The sequence below is a fragment of the Priapulus caudatus genome, unplaced genomic scaffold (genome assembly GCF_000485595.1).
Source record: "Priapulus caudatus unplaced genomic scaffold, Priapulus_caudatus-5.0.1 Scaffold362, whole genome shotgun sequence".
In the NCBI taxonomy this organism is placed as follows: domain Eukaryota; kingdom Metazoa; phylum Priapulida; class Priapulimorpha; order Priapulimorphida; family Priapulidae; genus Priapulus; species Priapulus caudatus.
In genome coordinates, this window is record NW_014577423.1 from 96,785 (window position 1) to 106,294 (window position 9,510).

Below are 9,510 nucleotides of genomic sequence, written 5' to 3' on the forward strand. Positions count from 1 at the left end.
CAACAGTTGCGGCACAAATCTAAATGGCTCGACGTACCGGTCAGCGGGAGATTTGGAGCAGGCCATTAAAAAATTTAGGGTGAGAAAAGGGGCAAGGTGATATCTTTGCAAAATAGCGTCTGATATGTCGAATAAGATGGAGAAGGGTCTTTGTCAAACAGGGCAAAGAGTCAAAGAGGATTTTGTGAAAAGCACCAGGGTGTTCGGTTCACCACGGAACTATAGTCCTACAGCCCTCTTTAACTGAAAGGCCTGATAGATGAATGAAATGCTGCTGTTAATTGCGGCACAAGATCTAAACGTCTCGACCTAGGCTCGTGCATAGTCGGGTTAACAGCAATTGCTAGTAGTAATAAGAATGTCGTTAAGAGGAGCCTTTGTAGCACGGCATGCAACTGGATCAGACATTATTCCTGGTAGAAAAATAAGCCATCACAATAGGTTTCGGGCTAACAAGCGGCGTTTGCTTGTGACAGAAATTGTCTTTTGAGTCAGCACGGCCAGGTCAAAGGTGCAATCGGCGGTGCAGCTAGAAGGGGGCAAGCTGTTGAAACATTTCTGAGGACATGGTCCTGTCCGATGGGCCTTGATTACAGCGAGATGTCGAAAAACTGTAGTGTCGTTCACAGACCGGAGTTGACGCCTATGATTTGTCTTCTGATCACAAATTGTTATTTGACCCCTCCTCTATTGCAAGAGCGACTCGATTGACACGATTACGTAGAGTTTTCCGACGCCCTGGGTATACGGATGTAGGGCGACATGGAGTAAGTGTTATAATAACCGTTTCGACTCACTGAGTGAATTAAATTAGGTACGTGCCTTCAATAACTCAAAAATACAGAATTAGAGCTTACAGACAGTGTTGCGTTAGTAGGCTAAATTTTATTAGAAAAGTGAAGCCAGCGATTAACAAACATGGGATTTTTGGTTACTGGCGCATATTACATTTTGAAGAAGTTTCTCAAAACTTTGTTCACGCTATTTGACCCGCCAAGTAGCCGCTTGCGTATAGTTAGCGTTAGACCTTGTCGTGATCGTGGAAGACTTAATTTCACAGCTGCATGTTTAACCCTGCCACTGCAAAAACTGGTACATTGAATACGACACGCTCTTATTAACTTCAGACCATAATACACTCTAGTCCATGAAACTTCTCCAATTCTTACTATATGAAGAATTCTTGCTACGATTTGCCGAACAACGATACATAATGTCATGATGTTGCACTTTTCGCAAACGTTGCTGTCTAGATTGCTTATATATATAAGAAAACAGTAGCTCCCAAACTTATTCTCAATTTCGCGGCCAGTCAACTAATGCCTTCGTCAGGGGCGTAATGCCTTTCACTTTTCTTAGTGTAAACACACACGCCAGCTTTGTCCTGGAATCAGCTGAAGATAAATGCGTCCAGCCGTTGTCGACTTCCGCTCTCGCAGCCTGTCAGCACTTAAGTTAGTTTGGCTGGATGGCTATCACAGCATGGTCTCTGATACTAAATTCTCAGTAGCACTCACGAGACACAGTTGATCCTTCAGCTCCTACCACCTTCGAATCATCTCCTGACGGGTAACTCGCAAATCCGTAGGGGATTGAAACGCCACATCGAGAGGGTAACCTTGAAAAGTCCTCGAGAGTGGTTCCGAAGGCGCACGAAGTGGGCCGCTAAACCAGGCGGTACCAGTCTACGTACATACAATGCCAGTATGCACGCCACTCTATCGGAACAGCAGCTAAGAACGAACTGTCTCCGGGTTTCAGAGATACATATTTGAGCTCCAGACTCTGTGCTAATCCTGTAGCTCTGTGGCCCTACAAAGTGCAGAAAGAATTAGCTTTCTTAACATTCAGGGATTAACCAATCTTGAGAATAAGTAATTGCAGATGATTGCAGACTCGGTCCAACAGCCTACACATTAAAGTGATCTCTCTCACTCTTTTTTTCTGTTACCTCTTTCCTATTTGCCAATCGCTCTTCTCTGTCATTATAGGGACTTAGTATGGACCTGAACAATATACAGAGAAGGAACGCCACCGCTGCGGCGCCCATGTTTATGCGTTAGAAGGACCGCCGGTTGCTGATGCCATATACACCAGGACAGTATTTCAGGTATCTTTTAACCAACAACATATATAATGCTTTATAACTGTGGTAAATCGGACTTTAGGTCTCTTAGCATGTTTAATTACATATAAGCACAATAATGCCGTAATTAACATCAAATATAATGGATAATGAATCATTGAATGTCGGTTGTAGAGTTCGAACTGCAGTGCAGTTGTGCTACACATGTATGTCTACTTGCTAGCGCGATACATCACGTTAATCAAAAGAACCCCCCATATAAAACTCAGACGTAGTATTTTCTGGTGATAAACTGCTTTCATTTTCTTACAAATAGTCATTTAAAGTTATACTATTATAACACCACGTTGTGTACTGATTTATGTTAGTATCGACTATATCTATAGTATCTAATCCAAGTCAAAGTTGCCAGTCTGTACGCTGTAGACCACCATAATCATAATTAATACGTGCGTATATCAATATAGTGGGCAGTAATATCATATCATGATCATAGCATGTGGGCCTAATATTTATTTTTTTTCATTTTCATCATCAATCGAATCTGCGCGACCAACCTAGCTTTGTTTTTTTGATTCCATCGAAAGCCTTTTAGCGTTAATTTTAATCATTTTTATTTATTTTTATTTATGTATTTAGGCAATTATCCATCAATACAATACATAGCATCTTTAACAATAAATTCTGAATTCATAAAATTTGATAACTTACAGATATATATACAAAAAGCCATGATAGCAAATTTTCATGTTCCTTGTTTTGCTATGCCTGCTGTTACTAACATTATACTACTATCAGCACTACTATTAAAAGTGGTTTTTTTAAAAAAAAACCAAAAAAATTTTTATTAGTTTTTTAAAAAACTGCGTCATAAAATGTACATTCGCATTATCATTCTTTCTTCCCTGTCGATCCTATTCTCACCTCCCAGCCTCCTCCTTCTCCACTGCCCTGCCTTTCCTTTGATTTCCATATTCACATCCAACAATCTGCCTCATCTCTATCTGATTAATGCAGTAGGCGTGAAAAAAAATACTCTTAACGTGAAGTAGAGATGGGACCAAGGTGTATTTAGTCGGTTACACTTTTAATATAATTTAGTTCCATATTTCAACTTTAATCCAATGAATACATGTATAGAACTGAGCACATTAACTATTCCCATTGAGCGAAACCCTGGAGCCGCCTCCCCTGCCTCGCATCACTTCATCATGAATTTCAACTAGGCAAAGTGGAAAAATGCACAGAGCAAAAGCAACATTAAGAAGCAGTATACTTAGCAAAGAGCAGATGGTACTAAGTGTTCGACATCTTTCGCAGCGCGCATGTCTGTCGTCACTCGCTCTGCGTACCCTTGCGGCCTTTTTGATTAAAACTGCCCACATCCATTTGCGGTTCTCTGTCTGTCAATAGCCACACTCATCCTAGTGCATCTCCTCATTGATGTGTCTGTCGATATCCATACAATGTTTGTCATTCCAGAGCTGATCTCTGTCTGTTTTTTTATTATATATATCTACTCTATCTATACTATTATACATAAACTATGTGTAATTAGGGATTATACGTGTAGTAAATCGACACTTCAACAAAATCAATTAAATTTTTTTCTTATTCTCTACTGCCAGGGTTGAGGTGAACAACAAAAAAGTTACAATTTTCGGCTAAATTGCGTCTGAAAAATGGTCTAGCCAAATTAGCGATTCATCTTCAGTTAGCTCAGGAAGCCTCGCGAACGAATATGGAAATGCCTGTCTGCGAATGAACATTCAACGCCTGGAAACTTACGTTTGAATAAAAACTGCAACTCAACTGGGCTGTGCTTCGACTGAATCGAATCAATTCAACTCAGCTGCTTACTGTATTCCCTTCTCACATAAGTCTGTACTTGCTTATCATTTTGCATCTGATCTCTATACATCGTATAATAATTTCTTATATATAGATATAATATATTAAATTGTCAGTCTAGATAAATTAACAGACAGACATCACTTTTAGCTGTTACTCCGTTTCACGCTTACGCAATACGATTTATTACGCTCTGCCCCCGATTAATGCATCGTGAGCATCTTATCTTCTACCGATCAGTTATATACGACTCAACGTCATCTCCCCCAACAAACCTTTTCGCTAAACTCTTCTGCGTCCTCTATGTTCTATTGTCTACTTCCCTTCCCTATCCCTCATTGATCGATTTCCAATTATTTTATAACGAACTCCCACTGTTCCTCTTTTGACTCCATACCCTGCCCTTATGCTTTCTCTCTCATCTGTTCTCGATGTTTCGCTCTGAACGATTCCTCCTTCTGTATCCACCTACCTCTCACGCCTCCTTGCTGCCGCTATTGTTTTTACCCTTACAGAACATATCTCTCAGCTAGAATTTTTTTTTTAAACTGGTTTTTTATTGCACTCGTGAGGCAGCTTTGCAAACTTCCATGTATTATCTTCTCTACCAATTTACATCTTTAAATTAAATTAAAAAGCACTGGTGAAGCAAGGGGCCCAAACCCAAACTGTTTAGGATATAAATATCCCTCTAGAACAAAGTTATCAGCTGGAACGGACGGCTAGGAGGGAAGATGTTATCAACAAAATGGTTCATAATCGGACTAATGTTTGTAGCGTAAAGTGCCTAAGAGCCTTGAATAAACCTTATAGGACTTGCATGGCGGAAACCGGGGAGGAATTGCCTGTTCTTGTGGACGCTTTATTTGACACAGAGCGAAGGTTGCTGAAATGATGTGTACGCAACTGCATATCTGCATATCTGCGCCTAACAAATGTTACGTTTATAACTGTAGCAACAGACCTCAGATGAGCCCAGACGCTCTGCGGCTCTTGTTTATATTTTCATTATTTTGCAATAAAAACTCAACCAACTATTACATTCTTTCCGATTCGGCCGATGCACACAGTATCCAGTACGGGGGGCATATGTTTTCATGAACCAAAGTATCCTCATGACGTCAGTGTACATCAGTGGCTATCTAGTATCTACACACCATATATAGTGTTTGGGATACCATAGATAGTATATAACTTATAAGATAGCCAAGTCGGGTTAGGGTTAGGTGTTTTGCATCATTCTTTGATATGTATACGGAAAGTCTGATGCGGAAGTTGATATGCGTAGTATGGAATATGACCATGCGCAACCACCAGCACCATCAGCAGGGTGTATGCACTCAACTTCGGAGATAGCCGAGTTCGTGCATAACGTCAGTGTACGTCACGATGATACTTTGTTTCATGGAAACATGCCCACCATGAAGTACTAGCGGGTTGGATCGGATCGAAAATACGGGAAAAAGTATCGAGGATCGGATCGAGGAAAGAGAATCGCGATTCGATTCGATTTCGGTGGATCGTTACAGCTCTAGTAACTATCTAGGTGATATGGTTAGGATTAGGGTTAGGGAGTAGGCGTAGGCGACTCCCTAGACTCGTTAATGGAGTAGGCGAGGTACGGTCCGGCATATTAGATAGTAGTATTTAGTACCAGGGTACGTTTTGGCAGTACCCTGGGGGACATAGACCCTCTCAGCACTACTAAAGTCTTAATGTTTCTCTACTCTATTACGCCTATAATCACCTGTAAATGCCGCTCATAGGGTCTATGTCCCCCATGGTACTGCCGGAACGTACCCTGGGTACGGGGGACGGTCTGGTATACTGGAACGTATCCTGGTAACTATCTGATATGGTTAGGGTTAGTGTTAGGGTTAGGGTTAGGGAGTAGGCGTAGGCAACTCCCTAGACTCGTTAGCGTAGAGTAGGCGAGGTACGGTTCAGCATATTAGATAGTACCAGGGTACGTTCCGGCGGTACCCTGGGGGGCATAGACCCTCAGCGTAAATGCCGGTCAAATTCTCATCTGCAACACACAAGTACACCACACGTTAGCTGCTGCACACTGACACATAAATATATAGTCATTAAGACTTTGGTAGTAAATACATTAACATTTCATGTTTATTTACCTTTTTTTTCAGACGTTCCAAGTGCCTGTGCCTAGGTCCTTTGCAAAGTCAACGTGCAAGGTAAGTAGGAAGCTAGTGTCGACTAATATTCCAAAATGGGTATTATTAGCTCATCTGACATAGTCAGATGCAGCTTGTAGAATCGCATGATCGTCCGTCCGTGCGTCCGTCCGTGCGTCCGTGTATCCGTCCGTCAACAGTTAGGCACAAATCTTAACCGCTCAACGTACGGTCACGATATTCGGGACGTGGGGGGGTAATCCGAAAACGAGTTGGGATGTCGAAGCTGGGGGTCAAAGGTTAAAGGTCAAGAGGTGTAAAATAAGGGGGAACATTCACTCCTTAACTTAAGGTATAGGAAGGAAATGCAGAATTGCGGCACAAATCTAAACGGCTCGACCTAGGCTTGTGATATGTTTGATGGTACTTGTGTGATCGTGGAAGACTTAAATTTCACAGTGAAATTCTGCATGCAAAACTTACTTGAACAACGTTTACGCGCCTTAAATCATATATGAACTTCATTCTCTATATGAGATTCTGTACGTTGGGAATACAATGTCAATAGCACTTTCGCAAACGTCTGTTTTTGATTAAGGCCAACTATAAATAGTACTACCTCGCAGGTGGGTGGCTGATAGCATGGCTGATAGTATCACAGCATGGGCTAAACGTAGACTGGTACTCGCTCCCACCTCGATTACTCGCCCCATCGAGTAACTAAGCCGAGAGGTGGGACCGCGGGTACCAGTCTACGTAATACAATGCAGTATGCACGCCATCTATCGGAACAGAGTAAGAAGAATGTCTCGGCAGGATAGGTCAAATGTATATTGTGCTCAAAAGTGCAGAAAGAATTACTTTCTTAACTTCAGTTTAACCAATCTTGAGATAAGTAATTGCAGAAATGAATCGTCAAGCCTACCAATGAAAATTTGCCAGTTTTGTACTGTCCTTGGCATGGCTCTCTCCGTCGACGTTATACTAGTGTGCAATGTCGGGATATGGTGGAGAATGCTGTCTTGTGGACGCTGCAGAGCCCGATGGTTGACTGTCAGTTGAAATGTGTTGATCCTCCCTGACATTGAAGAAATCTGTACGTTATACGTGCGTCTGCCTTACCTCTGCCCGCCATCTTGGTCGAAAGTTTGGACGCCGCGTGGCGAAATCGGAATGTACATTTCAATCGATGACGTGACTGATACAGTAGCGCGCCGCGTGAGTTTTATTTGTTTATAAACAATTTAGTCTGACTGACTCTCTCCCTCTCTCTCTCTGTTTCTCTCTCTCCTCTCACCCGCTCTCTCTCCCTCTTTCTCTCTCTCTTTCTCTCTCTCTTTCTCTCTCTCTCTTCCTCTCTCTCGCTCTCTCTTTCTCTCTCTGCAATAAAAAAATGTTTGCTGAAATGATGTGTACGCAACTGCGTATCTGCATATCTGCGCCTAACAAAGTCTGCGCATGTGGTTGCGCATGCAGATAAAATCTTTACGCCAAGATAGCGGATGTAAGGTTGACTGATAGTGGCTTTATTCTTTACACGAATGAGTGGAATACATTCGGTGAACTAAAAGGAATACAAACATATAATATAACAAAAAATATAACAAACTAAACAATTTGACATGACCTTGCAGCTAACTACTGTTTAGCCTATAGTTGCCGTAACATAACCAATGAGAATTTCAAACATGACAAAACTTACAAATCATTCAGGCCACGTAGCGTGCATGCGTAACCGGACTGGCAGTGTGACGAAGTACATCCTTAGAAAAGTGACATAAACTCCAAATAATATAGCAGCAACTAAACAAAGTGGCGCCTGAGGGTTAAGCTGGATATAAAGCAAACACAACAACCAACAACGCCATCCTTCCACAATCTCGCTACCCTCCCTCACACACGAGTCAACATACAAGTGCTTCCAAAAATGAAGTCACGTGACAGCGCGGAAAAACCCAACAAACTGTAACCACCGCCAGTTATCCCTACAGTGGAGATAACACCGCCACCCTTTGAATTAACTAAATTCAACAATCACGACGCGACCATTCTAATCAATTTGAAACACCTTCTAACAGAACTACTTTAGTTATAGGTCGAACTAACTGCGCTGTTCTAGTCCTCAGTTTAACCGACCTCACCAAACCGTCTCTGCCCTTGATGGCCTCGGTAATTAACGCCAACGGCCACAAGTTGCGTGGCATATTTTCGTCCGTTATGATTACCAAATCGCCGACCCTAAGATTTGGGCTTTCATGTGTCCATTTCATTCTTTTTTGCAACGTAGGTAAGTATTCTTTCATCCATCGCCGCCAAAACTGATCAGCGAGATGCTGCACATGTCTCCATCTTCTCCTGTAACTATCGTTCCCATCAAACTTTCCTGGTGGCAAAACGGAGCCATTTCGCAGCAACAGCAGGTGATTAGGTGTGAGTGGCGATGCGTCGTTAACATCATCGCTAACCTTGGTGAGCGGCCTGTTGTTGACAATCGCTTCAACCTCACAAAATAGAGTCTCAACCACTTCATCTGTAAGTCTGACATTATTGCTTAACAAACCGCTTAAAACCTTTCGAATCACGCGGATCATCCGTTCCCACACGCCGCCCCAGTGTGATGCACCTGGTGGGTGGAAGTGCCAAGTAATGCCCTTTCCTAAACAATACGATCTTATAATCTTTTCATCCAATTGCCTAATGCTTCGCTTTAACTCAGCTTCACCTCCTGTGAAATTTGTCCCATTATCTGAAAATATCTTTTCTGGTTGACCTCTTCGAGACACAAATCTCCTCAGCCCGTTGAGGAAACTGTCGGTCTCCAAAGTGTTCAGCTTCTCAACATGTATGGCTCTGGACGCTAAGCAGGTGAATATGCAGCCATAGCGTTTAATCTCACATCTTCCTTGTTTTACTAGAAAGGGCCCGAAGCAGTCCAGGCCTACGAAAGTAAAGGGTGGCTTAGAGTTATCCACTCTTCAGAGCGTTCAGCCAAATCCTCCTTGTTGACACGCCGTTCCTGAACGCGCCTCTGCCAGATGGCAGGCAATGTCTTGGCCAGCCCTCCTTAATAACAAACGCTCTTTGACGATCCAAGTTACTTGGCTTCTTAAAAGGCTCAAAACTCATATCAGTACGGCCAGGTGTGCGACATTGTGTGCCTCTTTCACTCATAAGGACATAGCGAACGCTACACAGGATAATGCAAGTTGTGGTGAACAGTGGTGTTGTGCGTGTCTGAGGGTCTGCTCCTGCCTCTCAAAGCTCCCTGTCATTCTATAACCGATCCCAGAAGATACCGACGGCTGTTGAGGCTTTTTGGTCATAGCCATGATTCAGGGCCCTTGGTGAGCTTTGCAGCGAACTAATGATGAACACGTTTCCAAGCGCTTCTTCATTTCTTAACTGAAAATGTTGCTTATCTTCTCACAACAAAAACGA

The 9,510-nt window shown here is 42.5% G+C and overlaps 1 protein-coding gene across 1 annotated transcript in view; it reads left to right on the forward strand.

Annotated features, from left to right (window-relative positions):
* LOC106809541 (ankyrin repeat domain-containing protein 54-like) overlaps positions 1–9,510 on the forward strand; it is a 33,448-nt gene that overhangs the window by 2,230 nt on the left and 21,708 nt on the right. Inside the window, exon 2 of the mRNA XM_014812639.1 lies at positions 6,085–6,132. The gene's annotated coding sequence lies outside the window, so the exon portion shown is untranslated. The remainder of the gene's footprint in view (positions 1–6,084; positions 6,133–9,510) is intronic.